Genomic DNA, 6,000 nt, shown 5'->3' with positions numbered 1-6,000 from the left:
TGTTTAACTATCAGGGACCAATCTGGAAAGAAAATCATTACAAACGGGGCCCTAGCAGAAAAACAGATCACGTCTTTCTCAGAAATATGCTTTCTAGAAAGGAAAGCGTATTCTAGCCCGAAGAAGGGGAGGAATACGATTTCGGCTAAGGCAAAGCGCACTCCAGGAAATACGCTTTCGGGTTCCGCAAACGGAAAACAGCCCGAGGCGCCGCCACTTATCCACGCTGGTAGGACCGGGTCAACACGGCAGCAGCGGGGCCGGGCGCCTGGGTCACTGCCATGTGGGGTCGGGGGAAAAGGCGCGGGGCCCGCCTGGCCAGGTCAACGCCGTCTTCTTCCTCCCGCGCAGGAGCGAGCGTGGCCGAGGGAGGCGTTCGCCCCGACGGCGCTCGACGGCGACTCCGGCCAGCTCTCGGGCCGTGCGACCCACCGAAATGTGCAGGACGGAGAGGCGCATCTCAGGGTGGTCTCTATTGCTGGCGAGGACCGCGGGAGAAGGAGCAGCAGGGCCTGCGGCGGAGAGGGGGTTCGGGCTCGGGTGGATACGGGGCTCCGGTGAGGGAAATGGAAGGCCGAGGCTATGGGGAGGCTCACTGGAGCATGGGGGATGCAGTGGTGGTGAGAGAACAGAGAGTGAAACACCGCATCGCCGGAATCAGAAGAGACCCAAGGCGGCAGCTATGGCGACGGTGAAGGTCGAGGAGCGACTCCGGGGACGAGAGGAGGGGTTGGGGAGGCGTAGAGGGGTGGGGAGAGGCTCCTGATGATCTCCAGAGGATCGAGGGCGGGCTATTTATAGCCGGGGCAAAGGAACCTGCGCGGGTCTCCGCGGAGCCCATCCGGCCGAGGCTCTGCCGGCGGCAGCAGTCACGGGGGCGCACGGGAAGGCGACGAGGGGGAAGTGGACGAGGGCCAGAGAGTCACGGAGACGAGCAAAGCTTGCGGACGAATGGAGGAAGAGGACAAAGGCGAGGAAGACGACAAGCTCACGGGCGCGCACTGCTCGGTCGTTCGCACGGCTCGCCGGAGAAGAAAACGAAGGGGGCCAAAGGTCCAGAGGGAAGAGGACGCCGAGGGGGAACTGTTGGACATTAATGGCGAGGCCAGAGCCTGGTCGGAGCAGCGCTGCCGACGACAACAGTGGCTAGACCACCGTTTTGGCTGGCTGCCCTCGTAGTCACCACTGGCATGGCGCTGTGGGTTTTTTACTGATGTAAGTTCAAGTCTACCGCGTAGTCCTTCGTAACTTGAGCGTTACTATGGTAAAGAGAGGGGCAGAGACAAAGTGAGCTGAGTAAACCAAGCTCCACAAGTTTTTTGTTGCAAACTTGGCAAGATCCTAGAGATAAAAGCAGAGAGGTTAGATGGAAAAATGGTTGTCTGGGAGGCTTAGGGTAGAAAGGACTACGGTGCTGGGAGTTTTCAGGTAATTTGGACAACTATTTACCATAGTTGCTGTACAACCACCAAATCTGACCCAGAAACTGAATCATGATGAGGCACTCACTAGGAGTGATGGATTGAGCTAAAACTTGGCAAAGCCTGATGATTTGGACATACCATGATGCTGTAAAAAGTTCATATCAAATGGACTTACCAAAATGGTACTTCCTTCACAGCTACCATTTCTGTCCAAAAACTTCAGAAAAATCCTCAGGGCAATTGGCCAGATGAAATGAGCCCGAATCTTGTGGAGACAGGTTATATGAGCAGGAGAAGGCCTGGGAAAATTATCAGCCATAATGGAGCAAGATAAAATACACTTGCTTCACAAACTGAAAATTTGGACAGAAAACAAGAATTGCTCCTGTGCTCACATAGTTCAAAGAAATGAACTGAATTTGGGTGGAGGCTAATGATTTGAGATGTAGGAGAGGATGGAAATGTTTCATCCCATTTTGAAACTCTATGAAGGTAGTTCCTTCACAAAGTTGTATTCTGGTCAGAAACTTTGAAAAATTGCACAGGGAGCTAGGATGAATGGATTGAGCTCGTATTTGGTATCCATGGGTTATTTACCAATTTTAAACACCCTGCCAAATTGCATCTCAATTGGAATAAGGAATAAATCACTTCCTTTGCAAAATTTCAGAGAAGGCAGAAACTTGCATTGGGTCATGTGCCGAATTTTTGAACTGAGGAACATGAGATTAGGATGGAACTAGTGATTATATACCAAGGACAAGCTCCACAATTTATGTGGGAATTTTCTCTACTATAAAAATAGTAGTTCCTTTGGAAAATGGAAGAAATGCAATATTGGCATTAAATAGGAAAAGGCAATTTTCCTTATTTAATTATGGCCAATATACTTGCCAGAGCTTGGATTAGGCATAAGTATCAACTCCACCAATTCTCATGAATTTAGGAGATGGCTAGCTATGCCTTTGGAGTTTATTCCTCAGAAAGGCAAGAAAAGGAATCAATCATAATTCAAAAATATTGCATTGGACTTAGCAATATTTTTGCATATCCAAGGTTAAGAAAGATAGGATGATCTCTGGGATCAATTGGGAGGATCAACAGAACAAGGAAAATGGTGGCTCCTTTGTAATCACAAGGGCATATCCAAATTCCAAAAATTTGGAATTAGGGTTTAAGAGGAATTGAGCTAATGCAGATGAGGTCTTGCCCACTGAAAAAGACATGAGCAGGATTTTGAAAGGTTGGAAATGACAAAGTTTTCTCAGGGTCATCCAGCAAACTCAGGAGAAAATTTTGAAAATGAGTGCCAGGAGAGAATAACAGCACAAAAATTGATAACCCAATTTTGGGGTTGTTACACATGGTTTGCTACTATCTTGCTACTCTTTTTGTACTGTCATTAGATAGTAATACTAGTGGTTTGCATGTGAATTTATTGGCAGGGTGGACCTACATTGGAGGTGCAGGACATGATTCAATGACTGGATGCTCAATTTCGGTTGTGTCGATTTCACCTCTTCTATCACTGCGAACATGGATATCCTTGGTCTGATGAAGAATAGGCGCTATATTTCTGCTCTGAACAAGCAAATCAATTCAGTATGAAATTGTCCAGGGCAAAACATGACTGTATCAAATTGTCCAGTGCAAAACATGACAGATCTAAGCGGAAGAGACATGTTTAAACCGAAAATACAAGGTGGGGTATATGTTTACTAGCTGCTTGATATTTGTGCAGACAGAGATGTCTGCCCGTTGCTATTTAGCAAACACACAAAGTGACCGCAATTTTGGTTGAACTGCACAAGAGAATAGTATAGTCACTGCATGCAGTGCCATTTGAAAATAGACACAGAAAGATTGGATAGTCACTTCATGGACTGCAGAAAAGTAGTATTGTACTATTTATTGGCCAACACTAGGTGCTTCATTGCTTTGGTCTGATTATACAATGGGCATCATTTTGCCTAAGTTAATGTTTGTATTCCGAAAATAGGCTCTCCGTGTGATCAAGAGAAGACCAAATCATATTGCAGTGGATGTTCCTCCATCATGTGTGGTTCATTCCCATGGTTCCAGCTGTTGGTGAAACCACTTACGTTTGCAAGAGGAATTGTAGACTTGACAAACAAATTTGTCATTCAGTCTGTACTAAATGTTGGCCAAGAGAAGCATCCATGTTAGTAGGAAGAACATATGTGTTTTCTAGATCTTTGCTTTTGGAGCTACATATTTGTATATGATCTGTGAATCATTGAGATGCATTAACATGTTGATCTTATGTATGGGAATCATACTAGTTGGTTTTAGTTGTGGCTGATCTTTGCTTTTGGAGCTACTTATTTGTATATGATCTGTGAATCATTGAGATGCATTAACAGTTCCTTATATCTGTTCGCTAAGTGTTTACAAGTTACCGATCGATCACTAGCTAGCCTACTAATCCGCTCCTGGCTGTTTTAGTTGTGATGCAAGATCTGAAGTGGCAGTTTTTTGAATAAAAATGCCTACCTCTGAAGAAACTGACAAGCTGCTCTGAAGAAAATGCCATGCGAATCTGAAGAAACTGCTAGCAAAAACGTTCGCAAATGCCTTATCTCCCAGCTAAAGTTCATCAATTAATGCCCTCGGCTGCGACTCGTTACATGCTGCTCCGCGTACTGGCTGCGAGCGATTTTGAGTGCCCGCATGTAGCCGGCCATAATTAAGGCAGCTAACTGATGCGAAAAAGATGCGCTTTAATTGTTGCGGGCCTTTTAAATTCGTGGAATCATTATTGACAAGGAGGGAGATGATTCGAGTGCACTCATTTGACCGTAATGCCGGCGTGCGACCCAGCACGGACGGGACAGGACGACACAGTCAGAATTTCAGTTTCTCTAGTTTTCACGGCAAGCTGGCGCGCTAAGCCATGCCTGCTTCATTATGCATTGAATTCCGATGACCGTCGTGCTACCTTCCGCTTATAAGTACTGTTTCTCGGCCTTCTATGGTGGCACCGTGACCCAACTCGCCCTATCCTCATAAGCCCCCACCGGCCCGACGTTGCTCGCCACTTATCCTCGCTCTCGCCACGTCCGCCATGCCCCCGCCCGTCCGCGATAGGCGTGGTCGGAGGCGGTCACCGCCGGAACTAGTGTTCGGTTTTTCACCGAAAGGCAGACGGAGGGAGGAGTCATTCTATCTGTCTTTAGATGGCAATGCGGAGATCGAGGACTTGTTGGACCGTGACCGCCTTGCGGAGGAGCATGAGTTGTTGGAGCGCGACCACTTGGCGGATGAGCAGCGTATCGCCGATTTGCGCTGCCAGCGGGACATGCAGCAGCAGCGCACCGACGCTCTGAGTCGCGAGCAGAGCGCCCGCACGTGGGCCGACTACGTGGAGGCCGGCGCCCGGCAAATAGCCCTGGAGGCTGTCGGGCACGCACGCGTTCGCGACGCCGATTTTTACTACCAGCTCGTCAAGTGGGTTTCCCGCTTAGAAGCCGAAGCTTCGGTGGACCACGCCGGCATGGAAAGGGCCAACGCGCGTGAGCAACGCGCCCTATCGCACCTCTGGCAAGTCCGAGGCGAGGCGGGGGACGCCGGTGCCGGCATTTAGCGTGTACCGCAGATGGCGGCCGGCATCGTCTAGTTAGCTAAGAGTAAGTTAGTACTTGTACGCTACTAGAGTATTAGTGGAAGTAGATAGTTAACTTGGCTATGATGGTTGTCAACGTGGAAGTTCAGTACTCTATATGTGGATCAGACCTGTTACTTTGCTCTGAATGTTGAACTTTTCGTTTGAACATATGGAATGGGCTGTTATTTTTTAAATGGGTTGTATTTGTCCTCCACGGGTTTAGAGGCTGACTTGTGGGCCTACCAAGTTGACGCGTACACAACCAGGAGATGATTGTACGTGGAGAGGATGACAGCAGGGACCCGCCAAGGTCATGGCAGTACGCAAGCAAAGTGCCTCCTTATTTCAATCCAATAAAAAAATGGCTCCTCGTAATGGATTTCTGACATCTGGGTCCCATGCCATTGTCAACGTAGTCAATAAACGAGAGAGTTGCACAACGAGCGGCTGACATCAGGGACCCAGCAGCTCGCCCAGTTATTTTTGTTTTGGGTTAATTTGATAAATGCCACTCCAAATCTGGTGTTTCTAAGAAATGCCATTGCAATTTCCAAACTTTGAAAAATGCCATTTCATGCCATCCCCAGTGGCATTTTTCGAAGTCTGGAGTGGCGTTTTTCAAAGTTTGCAAATTGCAGTGGCGTTTTCCAAAGTTTGCAAAAATTGCAGTGGCATTTTTCAAAGTTTGGAAATTGCAGTGGCATTTTTATGAATCGCCATATTTGTTGTGGCATTTATCTAATTTGTTTTTGAGACGGAAGCAGGGTGTCAACTGGGCTGTGCGGGGCACTCTGGCATGTCTAGACAGCCTTCTCTTTTATGTTTACCACAGACCAGCCCAGTAGTTTTTTTTCTTTCTGAAAATGGCTAGCCCAGTTTTTTTGTGATTTGCCAAGTAAGTCGCTTTGTCAGGCCTATTGGGCTGCAAATCTTTCAAGACGAGGAGAGCTT

The sequence above is a fragment of the Triticum aestivum genome, chromosome 4D (genome assembly GCF_018294505.1).
Source record: "Triticum aestivum cultivar Chinese Spring chromosome 4D, IWGSC CS RefSeq v2.1, whole genome shotgun sequence".
NCBI classification, from domain to species: Eukaryota; Viridiplantae; Streptophyta; class Magnoliopsida; order Poales; family Poaceae; genus Triticum; species Triticum aestivum.
Note: the sequence above shows the minus strand (reverse complement) of the source record.